At 41.9% G+C, this 26697-nt stretch overlaps 1 protein-coding gene and 1 long non-coding RNA gene across 7 annotated transcripts in view; one reads left to right on the forward strand and one right to left on the reverse strand.

The window, feature by feature from the left end:
- The window catches only part of LOC309635395, a 44965-nt gene extending 39732 nt beyond the window's left edge, over nucleotides 1–5233 (reverse strand). The window contains exon 1 of the long non-coding RNA XR_014248815.1: nucleotides 326–5233. This is a non-coding gene — a long non-coding RNA (uncharacterized lncRNA). The remainder of the gene's footprint in view (nucleotides 1–325) is intronic.
- PLCE1 (phospholipase C epsilon 1) overlaps nucleotides 1–26697 on the forward strand; it is a 311658-nt gene that overhangs the window by 190316 nt on the left and 94645 nt on the right. The window lies entirely within an intron of this gene.

A 26697-nucleotide genomic window follows, 5' to 3' on the forward strand; every position in this document is an offset into this window, starting at 1 on the left:
TCCCCTCCACACACAGAGCTTACATTCTAATGTCTAAAAGGCATCTCAAATATGGTCAAAATAGAACTACTGCCTTCTCACAACCCCATTCACATACTACCCAGTATCTTCCCTATTTATCCCCATCTTCCCCATCTCAACATCTACCTGGGTGCTCAGTCTAACAACCTAGGAGTCATTCTTGATTTACTCTCTTTTCCCAAACTGCCAACATCCAAACCATCAGCAGGTCCCATTTGCTCTACTTACAAAATACATCTTGAATTGGCCCACTCCTTAGCATTTCACCCGCCACCACCTTAGAGCCAGTCACCACAGCACTCACCTCCAGTATTGCTTTCATCCTTGCATACCCTATAATCCAATCCAAGATCACCCAGCGGCCAGAGTGATCTTTTAGAAACATAAAGCAGATCAGGTCACACCCTTCCTGAAAATCCCCCAAGGTCTTCCTCTTGCATTTGGAATAAAAGCCAAAATGCAGGGCAAGACCCTGCATGATTTTGCCCCTGTTGACTTCTCCAACCTAACTTTATACCATTCACCCCTCTCTCTGTCTCTGTTCCAGCCACACTGACCTTCATTCTGTTCCTGAACACACTGAGCTAGTTTTCCCCACACAGACTTTGCACTTGCTGTTCCCTCTGCCTAAAACCATCTTCCCCCCACTGCTGTCTTCTTCTGATCCTGTCTTCTGATCATGTCTCAGTTCAAAAGTCAGGGAAGCCATTGACTTGTTTACTTTTTTCCTTAGAAACCTGTTTAACCTCTTCATTGCTATATGTCTGGTTCTTCGCAAAGTGCCATTTACGTACTAGATGGTCAATAAATATTTAATAATAACTGGTGTTAGCAATTGTTTATTGAAATAGGAGCTGTTAGAAATGAGACAAACAAGACATGCCCCTTTGTTCAAGGAATTTACAATCTAGTTCTAGGAATATAAGACATAAAATATTGAATAAATATACATATTTAGAAAAAGGCAATGCTTTTCACGGGAGAGACAATGGTTAGAGACATGCCATAGGTAGTGGAAAGAGTATGATTCTATTGCTAAGTCTGGTTTTGAGTGCAGGTTCTGCCACTTACTCACTATCGGAATCTAGACAAGTGATCACATAACCTGATTTCAGCTTTGTATTTCCCACCTGTAAAATAGGATAATTTTATCAACTTCACTTGGTTATTGGAACATTTAAGCAAGCTAATGTGTATAAGATCACCCAGCACAGGATAGGTACTCAATAAATAGTAACTAGCAGGTTTCCACGCCACATGAGAGGCAAGGACTGTATGTTCCATGAGAGTGGAAGAGAGAGACCACACAGGCACATGTCCCTTGAGGATGACCAAGGGCTTCAGAGCCTTGGAGGTCGGGAAGACTTTTGCCAGGCACAATTATGAACTTTATCGTTGATGAAGTTTCAGAGGTTATGTTATGTTCTCCTATCTCCACCAAATGTAGGAATCTCTCACTTGCATATTCTTATCCAGCTTTTACTAAAAAACTTCCAAAGACAGAGTTCACTCCATTTTAATGAGCTTATTATGTTAATGGAGCGTAATTTGTTTTAAAATCCTGCCTTAAATCGAACTGAAATCTGCCTCCTTATAAATTCCACCTGTTGCTCCCAGGGAACTAATAGAAATTGCCTTCCTTTGGTTTGGTTCTCTTGAGGTTGGACGTTCCCCACATTTTCCAAACTTATATTATTTTTCAATATTCTTCTTTAAAATGAGTCTCCCTAATCTGTTCTGGACAGTGAGACTCTCCCCTTTTACAGTTGGGTCATTCTCCCGCTCTTTACTTTTTCCATCTAATTATTAGCCCCCTGAAGGTTAACTAAAACCCCTAGACTTTTAGCATACAAACGGCCACGCTCATCTTTTCTCTGTGCATAGGTTGCTTTGTTTGTTGTTTTCTTATGTGGATGTAATATTTTATACTTAAGTCTACTAAATTTTCTCTTTTGGGGCATTCAGGCCTTTCAAAATGTTTTTGAGTATTAATTTAGTTATGTATTGAATTAGCTACCACTCCCCATACTTTTTATATTCAGGCTTGATACATATGTCTCAAGTTTTTTAATGTAAATTGTAGGTAAAAATGTCAAACCAAATAGGAATTAATAGGAAGCCTTTTGGCACATCAGTAGGCTGCTCATCAGGTTGGCCTTGAACCATTTATCCCCTCCTTGCATAGTGTTTTTAAGCTAGATGTGAATTTCCTTAATGCAGTCATCTGACAGATGTTTCTCATTTTGTCTCTGGGTATAACTTGAGATGCTCTGTGAAATGATTTCTTAAAACCAATAAACATCCTTGGTATGTAAGTCAAATTATCCTCTAAATAGGAAAGAAAAAATGTGGTTAATTTGACAAATAGCTGTTTGAGGATGTCTAATGTTTATTCCATTTATTCAGATAACAATGATGATGATGATAATCGCAATGATGGTGATAGAGAAATTAATAATGGAGCCACTGTTAATTCTGTGCCTTGCACTGGGCACCATGCCAAACACTTTACATACCTAATCACATGTGGTTTTCACGCAACCCTGAAAGATGTGAATCACTGCTTTATTTTACAAATAAGAAAACTGAGATTCAGAAATGCTACATAATTTGCCCAGTATCACATAGCTAGAAAGTGGCTAAGCTAAGATGAAATTCAGGCTTTCGTGACCCCAAAGCCCAAATTCTTTGTTGTACTGCTATACATGTAGCACTATGCATCTATCAATAGTTGCACAATAAATATCTGCCCCAGGAAATACCATGAATAAAGCAATGAGGGCAGAAAATGCTGGTTTGTTTGAGGGATTTGGGGGATAACCAAGTAAGACCAGAGCAGCATCTCCCATAGTTGTAGTGTGGGATGTCCGTATGCATTCTATGGAAAAATATTGCCCCATGGTCTAATATATATGCCACATGCTGGGCAAACAGTGATAACTAAGTTTTCCTTTCTTCATTGCAGGACTTCTCAGGTCATTTATTGTGCTCACGTACACTGGGACTCTCTTAGAAGACAGTATGTCACAAACATACATGAGTATTGAGTACATGTAGGCCTGATACCTATTATAGAACATGCTTTAAGAAACTCTGTCACATAGGAGAAATAGGTGGATCTGTCACATAGGGGAGAAAGTGGGTCTGGGCCCTAATGCCTTAGCCTCTCAAAGCTGCTTGGCTACAGATCCTTTGAGAGCTGGAGAAAGAACAGGGAAGGAAGTGAGGATTCAGCTCCAGGTCAAAGCAGGGCAGATTCTGTGGAAGGTGGGGTCTTGGTCCTTCCTGTCCTGGCACATGGGTCTGAACCACATGGATTTACCAGGTGAGACCCTAATCTCTTGATTCGGATTTCATAAGCCTCACACAAACACAAGTTTCATTCCTTTATCGTTACACCTCATACTTTAAAAATTATACAGACACTAAAATCATGTATAAATCAACAGGGTAGAAAACATGCAGGACAGGCCCTGGACAAAAGATGCAGCCAAGAAGTTTGCTGGCATTTCCAGCTTCCACAACAGTCTCTTCTATTCTCTCTCCCTCTCCCCACCCCAGGTACGCACAGCCGCCATGAGGCCCAGTACCCCCTCAACCACCCCAATTCATGTTAAAGTTGCCTTATCTTTTTGTTATGAGGCATTCTGTAATTTGTAAAATGCTGTTCTCTTCCATGAAAAGTAAAATCACCATATATTTGTGGCAGTTCTTTATTTGGATCAATCGAATATATAAATGCAACAAATACTCCCTGGAAGCAGAGAAAATCAAAATCTGTATATTTATAGTCCTTTGATCTAATGCTGCCTAAAAAGCTCCCTATTGCTATATAAAATATGATTTTTAAAATCTTTAGCTGGAGAAAGTAACAGCCAATCTTGGGGGAAGTTTTTAAGGTATACTTAAATTAAAACCCTTAATCAAATGGTGACACATTTATACTGTGCTTTACACTTACACAGAGCTCATCACACCAGTTATCTCATTTAATCCTTATAGGGCCACTCTGATTTTGGATCTGGGGCTCCAGTCTGTCCGTCTGAGTCCAAGTCCAGGGCTCTTCCCCTCCGTCACTGCAGCCTGTCACTCCTGCTGCATGCCTAGCATTTTGATAGATACTCCTAGTGTAGCTTTTCCTAAACATTGTGCTGCAGAACCCTGGTTTCTCAACCTGCTCTGGAGGAGAACATTTTTTAAAAAATTCATGGTTCAGTACCTTCCAGAAACATCTTTGCAGCTTCTTTCTTCTGTATTGATATTCCCAACGCACATTAGTGTACTGAAGGCTTAAGAAGTCCAGCAATAAAGACACTTATAGTTCACCAGCATTTCACAAATGTATTTCACCTCAAACTTTATTTTCTGGATCTTTCTTCTAGTTTTGCAGGACACACTGCTCTTAAAAAAACCAAAGACAAAAAATAGTAAGGAACAAAAACTACACATGTGAAATATTTAAATTACATTTTAGTTGATATATGTTCCAGCCTTCCTCCTCTCCTCCGCCCAGGATGAGGGATGCATGTCAGTTAGGGGTGGACAGCTCCAAGATAGGTCAAATGAATGGCAAAGAGGTAGAATGGCAGGGGGGACCTTTTTAGTGAGAGAACCAGCTTGATCAAACATATTCTAGGCAAGATCATGCATGATCATGCATGATGGATTCAAGAAGAAGCCTGGGTGCAGGAAGACACATCAGGAGAGAGTCGAAGTAAACAACAGGAGCTGACAGGGAGCCTGGTGTAGGATGCTGGTGAGAATAAAGGGGAAAATGGCTTCTGATCACTTAGAAAAAGAATCCCAGTAGCGCAGTGACCCATTGAATAGGAAGGCTCAATGAAAGAGAAAGCTCAGTGAAAGAGAAGGTTCAAGACTGATTTCAGGCTTTCCAGGCAGGGCTTTTGGAATACAAGGGACCCCTGTGACAGCATCTGGGCAGTTACGAAGGCCATCCAGTGTGGTCAAGAACTCATGCTTTGATTCAGACATGCAAGTGTTCAAATCCTGACCCTGTTTCTTATTAGCACAGTGGACAAATTACTTTATTTCTCTGAGCCTATTTCCCCAACTATAGAAGGGGCAAGAATATTTTCCTCATGAGTTGTGTAAAGGTTAAGTAAGATAGTGAATCCTTAGCTCAGAATAGTGTCTGGTGCATTGTAAGTGCTCAACTAATGTTATTTCTATTTTTACTGTCATCATCATCATCATTATCTTGTAAGGAGATATTCAAGTTGGGACATGTAGGTTTTAGGGTGAGAATAAATTAAATTAAATAAATTCAGGTGGGAAGTAAGCAGTGGGAGGTAGGAGCCAGGAGTTCATGTACTACGAGATCGAGGCTGCAGATACAATTTGGGAATAATCCCTACCGAAGGGATGGCTGAGCCATTAGAATTAATTTGCTCCCTAAGACATCAAGTGTGAGAGAGATCACAGGCTCCAAGGATCAAGCCTTGCTAACACCCACTGTCATGACAGGTAAAATCATCCAGTGAGAAGGAGAATGTGGGCATCACAGGAGAATCAGGCCGTGTGGGTGATGAAAACCAAGGGGAAAGAATTTCCAATATGAGTATCACATTATTCTGAGCCAAGGAAGTTGAGAAGTGGACTGATAGTCCAGAAGGACAGAATCAGATGAACAGATCACAGAATGACATAGCATTCCTTGCCTCTCCTCTAAACTGGGCACATCTGAAATGCAGTAGTCTAAGGCCAAATTTGCAGAAGGATTTCTACATACCAAAGCAGAGAGGACACTAAAAATTAAAAAACGTTGTACAAGCAACAGCTGAAGGAAGTTGTACTATTTTGACAAAATGGGAGACTTCTGAGGTGGTCAGGGTAGGTGCATTTCAGTATTTGAAGGACTGCCGTGAAGGTGAAATTGAGTTATTCTTTGTGACTTTAGTAGGCAAAACTAGGGCCCGTCATTTCATCGTGGCCTTGGAACAGGCTGCCTTCGGAGGTAGTAAGCTTCCTACAACTGGAGAAATTTCACACACAGCCTGGGTTGGCTGGCTGCAAAAGCTGGGAAGAAACTCCTGGTTTGGTTTGGGTTGGGAGGTTGTCCAAGATGAAACTATGGCCTATCCCACCACCTGTTTGTATAGCCTATGAAGTATGAATAATTTTTACATTTTTAAAAGATTTTTAAAAATCAATAGAAAAATAATATTTTGTGATGGTTGAAAATGATATGAAATTCGGATTTCAGTGTCCATACATGAAATTGCACTGGAACACAGCCAGGCTTATTCGTTTACATATTGTCTATGGCTGCTTTCGCGCCACAATGGCGGGGCTGAGTAGTTGCAACAAAGATTGAATGGCTCACAAAGCCTAAAATATTTATCATCTGGTCCTTTAGAGAAGAAGTTTGCCAAAAAGTTTGAAATCATCCACAGGTCTTTTTTTCAACTGGGAGATTCTGTGAGGGAGAAAAATTTTTGTCTTAGATTTGGGTAGGAGGTCCTGGGTCACTTGGAGACCACCATCGCAATAGCCTGCAGGGATGGAAAACTAGGGTGCAGTGGTGAGAAAATGTAGATGATGGGGTGGGAATACTTGTTTGAGAAGTAACACAGTAAACAAAGGTGAGAACATAGATGGCACTCATCAGACCAGCACGGTACAGGGAAGGTATTTTGTCTGGGGATAGGAAGACATGTATAAGCTTGTGTCAGAAGAGAGACATAAAAACTTTTCCTGTGCTTGATGAACCCAACGGTATTCTTAGTATCTGCTTTATTTTATGGCACGGTTAAACATATCTGTTGTAATATCTCTCAGCAAGAGGGGATTTTCTAAATGTTCTTGTTTATAAATGTGCAGAAAATTTTTGCACAGAGAGTCATGCTTTTGTTGGCCAAAGAAAGTGAACACTTGCTGATTTTCTGGCAATCCTAATAAAAATACTGAAGTGTATTTATACTCCGGGGGCCAAAATGAATTTCAGGATGACAGTGCTCAGATGTATAATCAGCCCAGCTTTCCTCTTCTACCTCTACGGGGTTTAACAACTTTGTCAAATCCCTTCCTCTGAAAGCCACTTCTGCAAGTGAGTTGAAACTAATTCTCTCCAGTGCCGCATAAACACAAGGCAGGCTTCCCTGCTGGGCTCTCAAAAGGTTGGTCCCCAACCAATGGATGAGCTAAGCAAGCTAAATCCATGGAAAGTGTGGTATGAAACTGTATTTTTTAAAGAGCAAAACTTTTACTGCTTTTTTACAGTGTGATTTCCTTATTAACCTTATCTCGTGACCATCACGAAAATGTTTACTTCACACTGTTTTGAAGCATTATGATATTCCAGAATTTCAAGCCAGACACAGGAACTTAGTTACTGTTCTTATTCCAATCAAGGCAAGATAGCTAATATGTAATCCAGTATAAGTAACTATTATCTGTGCCAGTGAAGGAACCAGATATTCTGCTGATGAAAATCCACACAGAACCAAACATCCTACTTTGGCTAATAGTTTTGCCATCCTTTCCCAGGAGAATTATGTGACAACTATTAACAAGACCCACATTCATTCATTTGGTTTTCACATTTATTCCCTGCCCCTGTGGCAATAACAAGAGACAGCTCTCTGCTCTTCGTTCTCTAGTAGCTCCTTATTGCCAATCAAATAGTGTTCAGGCATTTTTAGCCGCATTCAAGGGGCTCTCCAAAGGACCTGTCCAGTTTTCTCCCCCAGTAATCCCTTCCTGCCCCTTTCACAGGCATAAGCCTGGATGACTCACTGTTGTCCTCTGTGGGGAGTGGCAGGGACCCTGCAGGATTCCAGAGGGGAGTATTCACATAGTGCCCAAAACAGCAGCTCTGGATGAGAGTGCTGGCTCTGGGGTTTGAATTCAAATCCCAGTTCCACCACGTACTGTCTGTGGGACCCCAGCCAGTAAGTCTCTCAACCATTCTATACTTCAGTCTCCTCATCTATAAAATGGTACTAATAACACCCACCTAACATGTAAGGTTGCTGCAAGAATTACAAGAGACCTTTTCAGGGAGTGTGTTTGCCACGGTGATCAACCTAGACTCAAGAGCTCAATAAATAACTAATGATGCAGATAATGATTCTAGGGAACCAGTAACTCTGGATCACTACTTTTAGAACAGATAAGAAAAATTTCCTTGTTTCCAATACTCTAACGTTTTAAGATCTCTATTTACAAGCTATCAAGAGGTTTGGGGAAATGGAGGTCCCCATTTTGAAAGTTCAACACACCTATGCGTACCCTTTGAATGATTGCAAAAGTGGCAGATAGAGGTACTGATATTAGGGTTGGTTCTACTGTCTGTATCTGGATTCACAGAGTAGAGAAACTGCATCTAAAGTAAAGTTTTCTAACATTTTTAACTCATGTTCTCTTTCAAAATTAAAAAAATACCCATTCATATCCACATTTAACATGATTTGAAATTTCAAAATATAATTGATAGCATGAATAAAAGCAATTAATAAAGTGCTAAATGTACATTTAAAAATACTACGTGTTCAGGACTTCCCTGGAGGTCCAGTGGTTGACTCCACACTTCCAATGCAGGGGGCACGGGTTCGACCCCTATTTGGGGAACTACGATCCCACATGCCACACAGCAGAGCCAAAAAATAAAATAAAATAAAATGAGCCTTAAAAAAAATGCTGCATGTTCTCCTCTCCCCTACCTGCCATGCCCCAACCCTGGCCAAGATTGTCATCACCCTTGACAGGTGATGTGCTGGTCCAGGTTTCACATGACCTCTTCCAGCCCTAGGAGTTTATGATTTGGGGACTCAGTGTTGAAACCCTGGAGATCCAAGACTTCCTCTTAACAGGAAAGAAGTCCCTGTGTACAGGGACACAATGAGATGACATGGAAAAGAAGTTTCCCTAAGAAATGGAGGCTTTTTCTTTTTTTTTTGGAAGAGAAGTGACATGACAGGACATCTCTGAGGAGAGTAACACCACACCCAGTGATTCCTTTCTCCTGGGAAGATGAGACTAGTAGGAAAAAATCACACACACAAGAAGACATTCTATCAGCAATATAACTCCCTGAAGATTTTGAAAACTTCTTTCTTAGAAATCCTAAAGAAAACAATACATACCCCTCTGCTCGGACTTAAGTTACATAACTCTGGACCATGGATGTGAGATCCTGACTTCAGGGAATTTCTGCCATCTCTGTACAATGAATCTAAAAAAAGGCCAAGGAAACTTTTAACAAGATCATGAGTGTGGAATCTTCCTTTTGCCTCTAGCCAGCCATGTGATGTTGAGTAAATCCTTTAGTCCCTGGGCATCAGTTTCTGCCCCATAAGACAAAGGATTAGACCAGATGATCTCCAGCACCCCTTAGAACTTGAGCTCTGGAATCTGATCTCCCCGAGTTTGAATCCCAGCTGCACGGTTTACATGACCTATGTTACTAAGCCTCTCTTTGCCCCTCCGTCAAATGCCCTGTAGATAGGGTCGTTATGATTAATAAATGCCATCTATTGTTTTAGTCCTCTGATGCTTAATACATAAGATGAATTGAATGTAATACCGAATCCAAAATATCCATTACGGTACAGATGAACCGGTTTGCAGGGCAGAAATAGCAACACAGATGTAGAGAACACACGTATGGACACCAAGCGTGGGGGGGAAAGGGGGGCAGGGGGGTGGGATGAACTGGGAGATTGGGATTGACATATATACACTAATATGTATAAAATAGATAACTAATAAGAACCTGCTGTATAAAAAACATAAATGAAATAAAATTTAAAAATTAAAAACAATATATCCATTATGCACTGCCCACTCAGCATACCCCTATTTGCAGGGAAAGAAGGGGCAGGAACTGAGTCTACCAGTCAACACCCATGGCCCTGGGCTCAGCAGCTTGGATTCTATGGGGTGGGGTGACAGTGAGGCTTCTGCTGTTGCTACATACTACATATTTTATCAGGAAGTGTTGTCTTCATTTCTTGGAGGTAGTGATTTCTTGTCTGATCCACCTTCAACTGGGTCATTGCAGCTGGGCAGAGCTCCCAGAGGGGAAGCAGCTACACCCCCAGTTCAGAGTGAAGGGAATCTTCTTAGGATGAGAGGGGAGGATCTATAGCCTGTCTTTCATGGGAGAAATGGCCCCACTCAGGCATAATGGAGTGGGACTGCCCAGCTCTGCATGCCTAATCCCCTTTCTTGTGAGCTTTCTCTACTGCTGGCAACACTTTTTTTCATTTGTTTGTTATTTTCAGTGTTTGTCATTATGTAACAGCTTTATTGAGATACAATTCATATGCCATACAATAGAAATATTTAAATTATATGGTTCAGTGTCTTTTTAGTATAGAGTTGTGCAACCATCACCACAACCAATTTTAGAACATGCTCATTGCCCACAAAAGAAACCCCCTACCCATTGGCAGTCACTCCCTATTCCTCCCTCACCCTAGTTCCTGGAAACCACTAATCTATCTACTTTCTGTCTCTATGGATTTGCATATTCAGGACATTTCACATAAATAGAATCATACAATGTGTGGTGTTTTGTGTGTGGCTTCTTTCACTTAGCATAATGTTTTCAAGGTTCATCCACACTGGAGCACCTATCAGCGCTTCATTCTTTTTTATTGTTGAGTAACATTCCATTATATGGCTATAACTCATGTTGTTTATCCACTCATCAGTTGATGGACATTTGTGTTGTTCTACTTTTTGGTTATTACAAATAATGCTCCTATGAACATTCATGTATAAATTTGTGTGTGGATGTATGTTTTCATTTCTCTTGAGTATTTACCTAGGAGTGGAATCACTGGGTTATATAGTAGCTCAATTCCTAGCATTTTGAGGAGTTGCCAAACTGTGTTCCAAAGTGGCTGCACCATTTTGCATTCTCACCAGTAGCATATGAGGATTCTGATTTCTCCACATCCTTGTCAAACTCTTTACTATTATAGCCATCCTAGCAGATGTGGTGTGGTAGCTCATTGTGGTTTCGATTTCATTTCCCTAAATGGCTAATGATGTTGAATGTCTTTTCATGTGCTTATATTTTTATATCTTCTTTGGAGAAATTTCCATTCAAATCCTTACATTTCTGACAGTGAAGGATTTTATTAAGATACAGTCTCATCCTTCATAGATTGGCTATTGTCATTCTGAATCCTTAAGTAGGAATGTGTGTCCTGGGTAGGGAATGTGAGAGTTCTGCTTCTAAGTGTAGACAAGTAGAAAGGGATCAGCACTTAAGACTCTCACTCTAACTGGGGTTTATGTCTGTAAGCAGAGAAAACAGAAAATCAGTTGTTTTCTAGACAAGTGTCCATTCTCAATAGAAAAACTCTGGGCTTGTAGGTAGAAGACCTGAGTTCAGTTCCTGTTTCTGCTTGGTGACTATGAACATGTTGCTTAGTAGGTAACTTAGCGTCTTTAAACTTTCCTCTCCACCGCCCCCTTTCAGTGATCTTCTTCTCTTTTTTGAAATGAAGTATAATTTGCACACAGTAGAATTCACCCTTTTTTGGTGTACAATTTGCATTTTGACAAATGAACACAGTTGTGTAATGACCACCACAGTCAAGATAGAGAATATTTCCCTCATTCCAAAAGTTCCCTTTGTCCCCTTTGTAGTCAATCTCCTCCCCTACTGTAAACCTGTGTGAATTAATGATCTGATTTCTCTCTTAGTCCTTTTGCCTTTTCCAGAATGTCATATAAATGGAATCTTACAGTCTTTTGAGGTTGGCCTTTTTCATTAAGCATAATGCATTGGAAATTTATCATTGTTATTGTACATGTCAATACTTTGTTCTGAGTAGTATTCCTTGTTATGTATATCTATCATAGTTTTTTTTTTAATCCATTCATCAATTGAAGGACATTTGGATTATTTTCAGGTTTTTTGCAATTATGAATTAAACCACTAAAACATTCTCAAATAGGTGAAGATAGGTGTTCATTTCCCTTGGGTAAATGCTAAACTATTTTGCAAAACATTGTGCAGAGTATCTGTATCATTCGGCATTCCCAACAGTGTGAGAGTTCCAGTTGCTACATGTCCTCACCAGCATTTGTTGTCACAAACCTCAGTTTTTTCATCTGTAAATGGAACAGCGATCTCTACATTCCTCTCTCAGGATTGTTAGATAGAAGTAAAAATGAAATTGCATAAGCAGAAGTGCTTATAATCTGTGAAGTACCGTACCCAAGTAAGAAATGCTGCTGCTTTTGACGATCATGATCATGCCCACTTACATGTAAAAACTTGTTTCCCACATGAGCTAAATGTTTTGGTTTTTTTCCCCCTACATCCTGGCAGACAGAGTGAGTTACAGCAAGTCTAAAGCAACAAGAGGTTTTGCCTTAGATGCATTCCGAAGTTTGTTTTGGCTCCAGTTTTTGAACTTTTCACAGAAGCAGATAAACGGCCAAGATGTAAATCATCAAGTGTGAGTCAGTTTTGTAAAGAGAAATGACCCTATGTGATGGAAATCAGCAGGAGTGGAGTCAGCAGGACAGGCAGTGTGACGTGCTGTGGGAGAAATAAATGCAGGCCTAACCAGGCGGTGTCCCCAGGGTAAGGCATTCATAGGACTGCCGCAGTTAAGAGGACTGGCTGCCTAGTATGCCCCATCAGGGTAGGAAAACCGAAAATAAAAGTAATAATTTTAACTTACTCTTTTCAAGTTTGAAGTTTACTTTTTTCCACTGTAGAAACAGAAAGGTGTGAGAAACAAACTAGCAAATGTTTTCTCATTGACATCAGTATGAAATAATGATTAGCATAATAGACAAATGGTGACATGTAGAAATACTTATAGATATGTATGAATTCACAGGTCAGTATACACACATATATTTCCTTGCTCTGGCATCTGAGGGCCTAAAAGCAGCTGACACCCCAGTAGCAATGAGCACACCTTCTCCCCAGATCTTGGTTTCTAATTCCATTCTCCAATAAAAGGAACCAGGGCTCCTTGGAGAAATGGCTGATTCTAGGACTAGGGCCAGAAATATACAAGATGAACCTGGAGTAGCTAGTAGTGCTGGAATATAAGTAAGAGGCCAAAAATCCACAGTGATGGGTGTGTTAAAGAGGCACAGGAGTCAACTGAAAGAGCCAGATGAAAGAGTGGGCAAAGCTGGAGCAATTTGAGCAACAAAGTAAAGTACTACAAGTACCTCTGACTTTTCAAAATTTCACTTTACTGCATTTCAATTTTACAAAGGATCTATACTGGTACCTGTTTTTGCTAACCAAGAGAAATCCAAAAAGGATTTTCATTTTTATGAAAAAAGGCAAAAAGCAAAAATGGCATTGAGCATTTGTTTTGCAACGAGCAGTTATAGAGGCAGCGTGCACCACGACCAGCAGTGAGAGTGGCAGCACCAAGCTCCTTCCCTGAGAACTACACTAAACATCTCAGTGCCATAGCTCCGAATTGTATCTGTGAGCATCTGTGCTTTATATCAATTTACTTTGTGTTAGCAAGATGCATCCTAAGGTAATCACTTCTTCTCTTTATGCCATTTTGGTTTACAAAAGGTTTCACAGGAACATACTACTTTCAGATAGCAGGGGAAACCTGTATTAGAGTACAGCCCATCGTGACTTTTTAAAATGAGCATTAGTTAAGTGAAACCCCCAGTGTCAGATGGTGAGCCACTGGTTGGACAAAAGACTGCTAGGGAAAGGTCCTGGAAGAGGTACCCAGCACACCTAGAGGGGCCACATTGAGAAGTCAAGGTAGGTGCAGGTAGTGAGAGAGGCAGGACCTGGGCCATGTGCCTTTATTAGGATCCATGAGTGGAGTGCTTTGGGGTTCCTGGGCCAAAGGAAGATTGGTCGATTCGAAACAAAAAGAGCAGGGTTTTGGTAAGCTCCAGGGGGGTCTTATCTAAGGTGCACAAGGCCTTGAGCAGAGCATTGGGAGAGAGTGCTTATCACAAGAGTCTTTGAGGGAGTCATATCCGAAACCTATATTTACTTGTGATTCTGCAGGCTGTTACCCAGGGCATTGCTGGAGGGAGGGGATAGTGTCAGTTTAATGCTTGGCCACAGAGAATGGCTGCCAAGGCAGCAATATCACAGAGTACCTGAGCTCTCAACCTAACCCAAAGTATAAGATAAATATTCTTGGATCTGTACAGATATAGGTAAATGATGGAGTAAATAAATGGGAAAAATAGGCCTATCTCCTATGCAAAAGAATTTCAGATAATTCATTCTAGAAACTGCCCTCTAAGAGGTGGAGCATGACTCCCTGCTCCTTAAGAGTGAGCTGCGCATAGTGACTTACTTCCAAAGAGGACAGTGTGGAAAGGGAGGGAAAATGAGCAACTTTATAGAATAAGGACACTAGGGAAAAACTGAGGGAAAAAAATGAATAAATTATGGAATTTAATTAATAATAATATATCAATACTGCTTTATTAATTGTGACAAATGTACATACTAACCTAAGACATTAATAAAAGGGGAAATTGGGTGCTGGGTGTATGGGAATTCTCTGTAGTATTCTTGCTATTTTTTGGTAAGCCTAAAATTAAAAGTTTACTGTTAAAAAATTTTTCTTCTCACAAAATAAGAATAGATCTAAAATTTCATTGGTAGATGTATGTATAGAACACTTTGTCCCACTGAAAAATATTCTCTGAAGAATTTTAGTTTAATCTTGATGAGATTTTAAACAAGATAATTTTTTTAAGGTTATATGACATGAATTATGTAAGCTGCAAATGAAACATTTATTTTTTGTTTTGTTTTTGTTGCTCACTTACATACCCAAAGAAAAGGATGACTATAGATATTTTGGGGGCATTTTCTTTCTAAAACTTAAATATGGAGAAGTATTTGGTAAAAAAAAAAAAAAAAAAAAAAAAAATTAAAGCCCAGAAGATAATTATTCAGAATATCAGGCACAAAAATCAAAGGCCACTTTTTCTGCCAAGTTAAAAACAAAATCCAGCTTGGTTTTCGCTTGTTTTCTACAATGTTATTTAGTTTTGCTTTTCAAATTAACAAATAAGAGCAAGTGTACAGATAAGATCAATTTACAAATGGTGTAGAACCCAATATTTTATAATGTGACCGTGGCATGTAGAATATATGTCCATATCCAAACATCTGGACCATCTAGGTCAATCAAGATGATTTATACCAAGGGGAAATTTCCATATTCCTTTTATCAACTTAATTTATTCCTGGCCACAGTACCCTCCCCCCTCCCTGAGATAATAGTGATGCCTTTAAAGGAGATGTAACAGTTTACTCTTCCATTGCTCTCTAGCGAGCTTCCTGTAACAAAGTTTCTGGCAAGATGTTTCACATTCAGATCCAATTCACTGTCTGTGAGGAAACTGAGCCAAGAACTTCACAAACCCCCCCCCCATAGAAGCTGATGCCCCCCAGCCTCACCCCCCGCGACTCAGGGCTGCCAGTCACTCACTTTGTGAGGGTCTTTTCTCCTTGGGCTTAGGACTGTAGTCTTTACCTGTTATTACTCTCCAGGGGCACCTTGGCCCATTCTGTGCTCGGCTGGCCATTTATGACTTGATGACAATGTGAGGAAACCTTGGCTCTTTGGCTGCAAGATATGTAAGTCCAGCAGAGTTAGGCAATTACCCAGGTACACAGTTTATTCACTGGTTTGATTTATCCTAACATAAGTCTGGCTCATTACAATTTCAGTCTGAAAACTGTCTTCTCTGCAGCTATGTCTACCCCAGAGAGTAAAGTCTGTCTTCAGTTAAGTGTACCCAGCACCTCTTCAGTACCTTCCATGTACTGATGGTTTTTCTTTATGATTTTGGCCTAGTTCTTTTTTCTTTTTTTTTTTAATTTATTTATTTATATTTTTGGCTGTGTGGGGTCGTCGTTTCTGTGCGAGGGCTTTCTCCAGTTGCGGCGAGCGGGGCCACTCTTCATCGTGGTGCGCGGGCCTCTCACTGTCGCGGCCTCTCTTGTTGCGGAGCACAGGCTCCAGGCGCGCAGGCTCAGTAGTCGTGGCGCACGGGCTTAGTTGCTCCGCAGCATGTGGGATCTTCCCAGACCAGGGCTCGAACCCATGTCCGCTGCATTGGCAGGCAGATTCTCAACCACTGCACCACCAGGGAAGCCCGGCCTAGTTCTTTAAGTAACCTAGTTACTGACTGGCTACCATGGTTGCTCTAACCTGACTCAGGAATGGTGATAGCCATGATTAGCTGAGCACTTAAACAAGTCTACACTGTGGGCTTTATCCATGTGGCCTTATTAAATCCTCTGCACAGTCCTGGGGTATAACTATTCTTGTTTCCGTTTTATAGATGGGCACACCAAAGCTCAAAGAACTTAGAAAATGTGTCAGAGTTCACACAGCTGGTACCTGGAGAGCTGGGATTCCAGAGAGTCTGTGTGCCTCCAAAACCCATATACGTAGTGGCACTCCAGTCAGTTCTGGGCTCTGCCGTGCTCTCTGCTCCCCCTAACTGTGACCCCATCCTCCACCGCTCTTAGGGACACCTATCAGTCTGCCCTGAGTATTTGTCCAAATCAGCACTCTTAGACCCATCTTTACACTCACCCTATTTTTCCATACAAGGAAACCTAAAAGTACAAATAAGAATTTTTTCTTCATATTAATGTTTTAGGGGGAAATAATTATTTTAAATCCAATCAATCACACTTGCTTTGGGAGTATAAATTACCATATTTCAAACGTCAAAATGTGGAGCCCTTCAGCTTGCTTTAAACTCATGGTGTCCTTCTTTTTGGTGACCCCACAGTCCACAACAAAAATATCATACTCAGAAATACCTTGTTTCCTCAATATGTTTTGTCCATATCCCCGTTATTATGCCTGAGGTCCCAAGTGAATTTGGTAGGTTGCCTACGCAGAAATGATGTGAGAAGTTATCCCCCTCCCTCCCAGATCCAGTCAGCCTTGTGCATTGCTGGTGATGCGTGGGGAGATCGTACAGACCACAGCCTTGACTTCTTTCCCCAAAAGCGGAACACAAAGGAAATCAAGCAGAGTGAATATTCGCAATATCTGAAGGCAGAAGAAATTCTAGTCTTTAATTTGAAATAATATATAGGGTAGTGAGAGAGTGGGAACCCTCAGGTTTTAGTCTGAAAGCTTCCATTAATTAGCTTTTTGTGGCTCTTAGCAAAGGCAACCTCTCTGAGCCTTATTTTCCTTACGTGTAAATTGTAAAATGTCAATATTGGACTCTTTATTAATGGATTATTTATGTCTCCTCCTTCTTGCAAAAAAAGAAAAAAAATCTCAAGAAGCTTTTAGAAATGATGGAGTAAAAAGGCTAGAATCATGTAAGAAAGGGTAGAACAATACAAGAAAGAACGCTTGTGCAAAAGGAAACTGATACCATTGATTCAAAAGTTGGTCTGAGCTTCCTGGCAGCCTAGGCAAAAAGAGAGAGCGAGAGAGATGATGATACAGTATTATTCTCGTTATCTGAAAAAAGAAAGTTTAGAGAAGAGGGGAAAGAAGAGGAATGAGAGGAGGAGGGCGAAGAGGCAGCAGCACACCAGCTCATCCAAAAATCCAAGCTAAGCTCTGGGAGTAATTTCTTCTATGTGTCCTATAGAAGGTGGATAGTCTCCAAGAGCTGTTTTGAGAACAAAAGCATTTGCAGAAACAGTCTCTGTCTGGCCATATTTTATACTGACCCTCAATAAAAGGACATAATTTAAAAGCATAGCTCTCTAAAGATACGCATGTAGAGAGCTAAGATAATCTACTCCAGGTGTGTTGCTCACTAGAGTCTCGCCTGGCCCAGGGGTAAAGCTTAGAAAATCTCAGGAATGAATGCCTGGTATGACCCTTAGGATGTCTTTCTCAAATACCAGTTACCTCAGCCAGGCTTTTGACAAGCGTGACATGCTACAGACAATTGAAAATTGAGATTCCTGGCAAGGCCCTTTACATATAAAAGTCAAGTTTGTGAAACTTCTCTCCCCTTTCACCACCTTTCTATTCCCCAAGCACTCTCACCTGTCTACTTGCAGAGAGGGCCGATAAATGTTATTATTAGGGTGACCCATAGCGAGGGAAAGAGGGAGGGAATTTCATTTTCTACTGTACAGAAGGCTATATTGTTGGATTTTCTTTTTATAACAAACATGTATTGCTTAAGATAATAAAGTTGAAACTAGGGATCCCGTGAGTGGGGGAGAGAGAGAAGGAGAGAAAGGAGGGGGGAGGGACGAAGAGAGAATGAAAATGAAATACAGTTGCATGCAAATAAATTTGAAAAAGTCTGTTTAACAAAAAGAAGAAAGTTATGCACATGAAGCCCTAGCGCAGTCCTGTCAGTTAGACATTGCTCCACAAATATTTGTTGAATGACTAAATACATAGAACACAGAGGAGAGGACTGGCCAGCAAGAGTCTGAGGGCAAAGTTGCCAGTTGGCCACCTTGACTAGGAAACAAATGTACTTCAGCTTTTTAAAAACACACTTTGTTGTGAGTGAGGCAGCATCCTAACACCCTTTCCAGGGTGAACATCTCCAACATGCCCTCCTCTCAACCCCCCAGATTCCTAAATGGATCACTAAAGGGGTTCATCTGTCAACTAGAATTATATGTCGAAGGCAGGCTGCCAAAAGCGACTCTTCAGATCCAGCAGAGTTGGAAATGAGCTCTTCCTCCTGTCATCAGACAGCTAGCACTTTTGTTGGCTTCTTGAGGCCATGCTTGGAATATCATTCATTTGTTCATTCAATCATTCATCCAGAAATATTGCTTGAATGCCTACGACGTGCTGGGCACTGTTCTAGGCTCTGGAGATCCTGCGGTGAAAAAAAAAAAAAACAGACAAGAGCCTCTACTGATAGGAATTACATTCTAGTTAGGTGGAGACAGATGGTAAGATAAGTAAAGCATATGACTTGATAAGTGCTAGAGAGAAAATAAAGCAGGGGAGGAGGTGGGGAGCGTTGGGGAGGAGTGGCTCTTATAACCTGAAGTAGGGTGGTGAGGGAAGACCTCACGGAGAGCCTAGTATTTGAGTAAAGACAGGAAGGGGTGGAGGAAGTGAGCTCTCTGGACATCTGAAGGAAGAGCTGTCCAGGCAGAAGGAACAGGAAGTACAAATGCCCTGTGGAGATGGGTGTGTGGGGGGGGTCCCATGCCTGGCACATTCAAGGAACAGTAAGGAGGTCAGTGTGGCTGTGGAGGAGGGAGGGGACTAGTAGAAGGTGAGGTCAAGCGGCCTGATGGTATAGAGTTTTTCGATTTAATGGTAGACCATTTCAATTTTACCCAGAACGATATGGGAAATCATTGGAAGGTTTTGACCAGATTGTGTGTGTTCTTTCCTGACTTGTTCTTTCACTCAACCTTGTATTTGAAATTCATCCATGTCGATATGTGTGGTTGATTCATTTTCAATGCTTGATATTATTTTATTGAGTACTCTTTACCTTTCTACCATTGAAAGACTGTTTTTCTCTTTTTTTTTTTGGTCATAATGTAGATATGTCTCTTTCTATTTGCAGTTGTGGGGAGTAGGGACGGGTATATCCTATTCACCTAAATGCCACATTGAAATAATTTGGGGATGAGTTAAGAGCTAGGGGAACTTCCCTGGTGGAGCAGTGGTTAATAATCCGCCTGCCAACGGAGGGGAAACGGGTTCGAGCCCTGGTCCGGGAAGATCCCACATGCCGTGGAGCAACTAAGCCCGTGCACCACAACTACTGAGCCTGCACTCTAGAGTCTGCGAGCCACACCTACTGAGCCCACGTGCCACAACTACTGAGCCCATGTGCCACAACTACTGAAGCCTGCGCGCCTAGAGCCTGTGCTCCACAAGAGAAGCCAACGCAATGAGAAGCCCTCACACCGCAACAAAGAGTAGTCCCCGCTCTCCGAAACTAGAGAAAACCTGCGTGCAGCAACAAAGACCCAACACAGCCAAAAATAAATAAATAAATTTATTAAAAAAAAAAAAAAAGAGCTAGGGATCTAGGCCATCCTGTTTCTCCTGTGAAGAGCTGGAATTTATGCCATCAACGGGCAAATCCTATGCAATGTGATCTTCTGATACCCCTTCATAAGGATTCAAAAGGAATGTCAGAATCCCAAAATCTGGTGAGATACACAGCTTGGCCCCATAGGTCGTTCCTGGCCATGTATCAGCAGTGGACAATGGACAAATCTATGTGGCTAAGCTGTTAGCAAATAGCAAAGTGGTCAGTAAAGACTGCCTTCTCCTTGTTTGGAGTTTGAGGGGTGGATAAGGCTGGTGGTGTTGAAATGATGTCCTCAGGAGCCCCAGGGAATATTCCTTGAAGAGACTCTACCCGACTCCTCATCCAGCCTCTCTTCATCAGAGCAGCTCTGCTTATTCAATGTCATATCCTAGGCATCCCCATAAAATCCTGGGGCCCCCAAATTTGAAACCATTTGACTAAGTGACCTCTAAAGTTCTTTACAGCTTTAAAGCTCAGCTGCCGTGCGTGCACACACACACACACACACGCACACACACACACACACACACACACACAATGTTTAAATTATCTTAACGTCTACTTTTTTAATAGTGAATGTTTTAACAAAAAAGGTCAAATTTACTTTCACAATTATGAAGTTACTAACCATTGTAACTTAAACACAAGACACTACTGGTCCATTTGCAAAGGATGAATAGCCTTCCCTTTCTTGCCCAGCATGGAGGAGTCAGGAGCAGGCGTGCCTCATTGAAGTGAGGGGTGTGGGAGCCACGCAGAGGTACATCAATGGCATGTCAGACAATGTAGGGTGGTGACGGGGGTATGTAGGTGGTGGATGGAAGAGAAGGCCTGGATGGCTGCAATACCAGTTACTTTGAGCAAATAACTCAGCTGATTATATAAATAAGTACTAACTATATGAAGGAAAAATATATGAAAGCCAGGTTCATTACTGTTGGAAAAGATACAAACCTAGAAAGAAGAAAGAACCTTGAGGTATTAAAATGGAAATGTAGATTTCATTATGAACTTATGTTTTTAAACATATGTAAAGAGATAAATATGGGAATAGTTGTGGGGTGTGTGGGGGGGTTATGTGTGTGTTTTCTAGCTCTGTATGCCTAGGGGACCTAGAAACAATGACATTCCAGTAGCATGAACACACTGAGCACACAGATACTGTATTTTAAATACCATCCTCCACTAAAAGGAAACCAAGGGCTTCTTGGAGAAAAGGCTGATTCCATGGCTGGGGCAGGAAAAATTAAAGAGAAGTCTGAAACATCTTGTTATGCTAGAAAGTAAGGAAAAGCTCGAATGATGATGGAGACATGTCAGAAAGACTCAGGATTTGAGCTTCTGCAACAATTTGAGCTTCATTATGATAGTCATGGATTCCAATATAGTGGGGAAAATTTGCAATCCGTGAGTCTTTGCTAATTTAAGTGAGTAAATGAATAAATAAATAAGTAAATAAATGGGGGAGAAGGGAGAGCTCATTCTTTTTTTTTTTTTTTAAACCTACCCCATTTTTTTTTTAAATTTATTTACTTATTTATATTTTTGGCTGTGTTGGGTCTTCGTTTCTGTGCGTGGGCTTTCTCTAGTTGCGGCGAGCGGGGGCCACTCTTCATCGCGGTGCGCGGTCCTCTCACTGTCGCCGCCTCTCTTGTTGTGGAGCACAGGCTCCAGACGCGCAGGCTCAGTAGTTGTGGCTCGCGGGCCTAGTCGCTCCGCAGCATGTGGGATCTTCCCAGACCAGGGCTCGAACCCGTGTCCCCTGCATGGGCAGGCAGATTTTCAACCACTGCGCCACCAGGGAAGCCCAAGGAGAGCTCATTCTTACCAAGGAAAGCAGCTAATCAATATAGAAGTAAGGGTGGAACTATAAATCATCAGTTGGCAGCTCTCATAGGGGTAGGTGGCTGATCCAAGTGGTAGTCATCAGTGGAAGGCGGATGGACAGAGGGTTGATGAGGAGCAGGGTTTCAGTGCAGTCACTGAACGACCTCCCCACAAAGCACTAATCAGTTATCAGGGGGCAAATGGTGACTTTATGGTAGAGAAATCTGGGCACATGATCAAGATTGATATGCCCAAGTGGTGCCAAGTGTTGACGTCCTGTGCCCTTTGTTGTGATGCACTGAGCCAAAGCCAGCTTCATTCCGGGGCATTCCTGCCAGAACAGCGTAACCAAAGTCTGGTCATGAGGAAATATCCCACAGACCTAGGTTAAGGGCCATCCTACAGAGTGTAAGCCTGCAATCTTTGAAACTGCAGAGGACATGAAAGGCAGGGAAATATGGAGGAACCATTCCTGACTGAAAAAGACTGAAGAGACCTGAGAGCGAAATGCAGAATCTCCGCACGTAACCCCAACCTCAAGCCCAGACCTACTGAATCAGAACCTACATTTTAACAAAATCCCTGAAGAGTCCTGTACACACTTAAGTTTGGGAATGGCCGAGACCCTAGATCAGCGGTTCCTAGGCTTAATCAGAATCACTTAGGGAAACTTTTTAATAGGACAGATTCCTACCCTCCCCCTCCCCAGATCTACAGAATTAGACACTAAATGGCAAACTCTCACAGGTGGTTCTGATACCAAGCTACTGGGCTCGAAATGGTACTGTCATATGTATGTGACCAAAGTGGGGTTCATACCACGTGGGCCTGGAAACACAGACTGAAGAATCAAGCTAATCATCACCACGACTCCTACTCCAAGCACGGAGACATGACCCCAAACTAATATTCCAATGCAGGGATGGAATGTACATAAATATTGCTGGTTCACATTTCAGGAGTTTTCCAGGACATTTAAGTAGATTTGAAAAATACTTTTGAAAAGATTGTTTGTACAAACATCATACTCTTTCCAGTCCTTGTTTGGCATAGAGTTTAATCAGATGTAAAATGGTGAGTGTTCTTTGTAAGGTTATATATTTCTTTTCTTCTAAGGCATGTAAGACAAGACATCTGGGTTTTATCAGTAAAATACTAAAACATGTCCAGCATTTATAGGAAATCTGGGCCTGAGTTTATAAGCTGCAGGTGTTGAATATATTTGATAGAAGGCTATAGTCTATTCATTTAAAGTTAAAAGGAAAAAATTTATGCATACCGATTTTGTTTCAGAAAAATATTTGACTAAAACATGAGTTTTTGACCGTATCTTAGAAAATTAGGAGAAAAGAGAAAGAAATCTTTTAGTCAATCTTATATGAATATGTCTAGTTTTAAGATGTTCTTATTTTTACATTATACACTGAACTCTCATCAACTCATAGTAAAACTTGCTTTTACGCTCTTATTAATATCTGTTAATTTATCTGTGGACATAAATAGCATCCTCCTTTATTAGTTTCTTTCCTACCACAAGAAAGATATAAAAATATTGAATTTAAAGAGTGGGGCTGGTGGGCTTCCCTGGTGGCACAGTGGTTAAGAATCCACCTGCCAATGCAGGGGACGTGGGTTCCATCTCTGGTCCGGGAAGATCCCACATGATGCGGAGCAACTAAGCCCGTGCGCCACAACTAATTAGCCCGCGTGCCTAGAGCCCGTGCTCCGCCACAAGAGAAGCCATGACAATGAGAAGCCCGCGCACCACAACAAAGAGTAGCCCCCGCTCACTGCAACTAGAGAAAGCCCACGCACAGCAATGAAGACCCAACACAGCCAAAAAAAAAAACACAAAATAAATAAATTTATTTAAAAAAATAATAATAAATCTTAAAAAAAGAAGAGTGGGGCTGGGGGTAATATAGGCATATTCTATGTGCAAGTCTAATAGAGCAGAGGCCAGTGAGGGGTGAGGGAGACAATAAGACATTAATTAAAAATTGTAATTTCTAAATTCAAAGAAATACCACATTAAATGCAGGTGCCTCACAAAACCAAATGCCATATCTGGAAATCATTGAATACATGTCCATTAATATTAATAACATTGGCTAACCTTTCTACTGTGCTTCTAAGTATAAGCACTTTCACCTTACTTCCTTTAACCCTGCAATTCTGTAAGGTAGGTGTTGCTGACAGGCCTGCTTGAAATTGAAGGAATAGAAGAGACAAAGTAATTGGCCCAGTATCACAGTTAGTAAATGTTAGAGCTGAGACTTGAATCTAGCACTTCTGACTTTGATCATGGGCTTCCTACCCCCCACCCCCTGCATCTAGGAAAGAATATTTGTTCAGTCAGCACCCCAAAAACATGATCTTGGTTTGGTTTGGGCTTTTGTTCCGTTTTGTTTGGGTATAAGATGTGCCACTTTCTAATACCTAAATGGCGGTCTTTACTTCTCAGTCTCTGTCATCTGTACCCAAAGCATTTTCCAAGTAAATATTTCTCTAAAGAGATTTCTTGAGCCAGATATGAAACATGTCTTTAACCCCTCTGGGGTGGAAACTCACCCTCTCTCCACAGGAGAAGCACCCTTAAACTACCAGACCCCAAACAGGTCAGTCACTTTTACAGGAACTGTCAACGCACCCCCAAAACTGTCAACACCCCCCAGACTTCTTTAACTGACTCTCCTGAAGAAAACAAGTAGAACTTCAGCCCACTCAAAATCACTCCGAAGTCCTGCCAGCCATGTGGCATGGCCCCAATCTCCAAAATAAATCCCCTCTTCTGCTGGTCTGAAGCTCCCTCCAGCCTCCCCATGCCCAGAGTTTTGAATTCTGCAGCTCCTGTCCTTGGGTTTATGCCCATGAGCTATTCATCAGGGTCCGCAGCCCATAATCCGCCACCATCACCGGTGAGCAGCCGCTGTCTCCCTTCCCAGAAGACACATCCCAACAGAAATCTTCCGGGAGGGCTCTTCCCACCTGCCCCCTCTCCTCAAGGAAGCAGAGGAGGCTTCTTTTTTGTTTTGTTTGTTTGTTTGTTTTGGCCGCACCCTGCGTTGTGCAGGATCTTACTGTGCCCCCTGCTTAGGAAGCGCGGAGTCTTAACCACTGGACTGCCAGGGAAGTCCCTTTCCTAGTTTGTTTTTGTTTTCGTTTTTTTAGAGGAGGCTTCTTGACTCTTCCTTGGACCTCTCCTGCCATCACTGAAGACAAGTAGCAACTGCACCAACTATTATTATTTCTCCCCGTCTTCCTTCCAGCCTCCCTTCTAGAATTCTGCCCCAAATCTCTGTGGGCAGGCGGCTGCCCGCTGAGGGCTTCTCAATGTCCTGACTCTTCTTCCTTTTGTTCCTTGGGTTTTGACCAACTAGGACCCACTACCACCATCTCTTAGGCTCCCTGAGTTAGTGTCTTCAGCAGTTCCTGCAGCTCCAGCTCTCCTCCTCCTCCTCCCCATCAGACCAGGTTAACTCCTTGCTGGCACGTGCCACTTCTTCACCCAGGGGGAGCCTGCCTCTGTGGACCCATGGATGGAGGGAGTGAGACGGGGAGGGGTGGCGGTGCATCAGATCCTCTTCACAGAGATAGCGGAAGCGCAGCAGGTTGTGACTATAGGATGTCCTGAGGTCAGGAGACCTGGGGTCTAGCCCTGGCATTACCACTCACTAGCTAGTTGACCTTGGGCAAGTCACCTGACCTCTCTGGTTCTCTTGGGTTTCTTCATCTATAAAGTAAGGAAAATTAGCTAAATAACCTTTAAGATCCTTGATATATTCGTTGTCACATTGTGTAGTAGAACCACATGGCTAAAGGCCAGTCTGCTCAGCTCTTTCCTCAGGACTGCCTTGGCTGTGAAATAATAATTGCCCACATGCCTTAATCTCCTCATTTTGGATTATAAGGAAAATCTTCTTTGTGTCTTGGTTTTAGAATTCCTACAATAATATATTGATTCTGAATTTATGACACCTGTTACAAAACCATATGCTGCCATTTCTGGCTATTTCTACCTCCTGAAGTCCACTCACACTGTGCAGTTTCTAGAGATGGCGGGATGTGTTCTCAGGTTGAGCAGATGCAGGGCGAGGTCTCCAGAATTACCAGTGGAAATGAGCCTCTGGCTGCGTCGGCTCCAGGCTGTAGGAGCTCAGAGAGACTGGTGCCAATAATCCAGGAGTTTTCTAGATGCTAGTGTTCCTTTGAAAAAATATCATATGGTATAAAGAATTTGGGAAACTCTGAATATTAGCCCCTTCTTGGAGATTTTAAATGATTTTTTTTAAATTTATTTATTTCTATTTATGGCTGTTTTGGGTCTTCGTTTCTCTGCGAGGGCTTTCTCTAGTTGTGGCAAGCGGAGGCCACTCTTCATCGCGGTGCGCGGGCCTCTCACTGTCGCGGCCTCTCTTGTTGCGGAGCACAGGCTCCAGAAGCGCAGGCTCAGTAATTGTGGCTCACGGGCCTAGTTGCTCCGCAGCATGTGGGATCTTCCCAGACCAGGGCTCGAACCCGTGTCCCCTGCATTGGCAGGCAGATTCTCAACCACTGCGCCACCAGGGAAGCCCCCTTCTTGGAGATTTACCATGCACATTAGCATATTTAAAGCTCTAAGAAATCCTGCCAGTGAAGAAATCTTAATTTATCCCAGCATCCCCCAAACCTGTATGGCCCCAGATACTTTCTTCACAAAATACTTAGCATCTGGTAAGAACATGTCCCCAGAACACAGTTTGGGGCACATTACCACAAAATCTGGCTGACCTGTCTCTATCTGGGTCTTTGGAGCAGAAAGAGAAAACTACAGCTGCTGGAATATTTACTGAGCACCTACTGTATGCAGAATAACATGGGAACAACTCAAAATTG

This window comes from Balaenoptera borealis (genome assembly GCF_965194805.1).
Source record: "Balaenoptera borealis genome assembly, chromosome: 10".
NCBI classification, from domain to species: domain Eukaryota; kingdom Metazoa; phylum Chordata; class Mammalia; order Artiodactyla; family Balaenopteridae; genus Balaenoptera; species Balaenoptera borealis.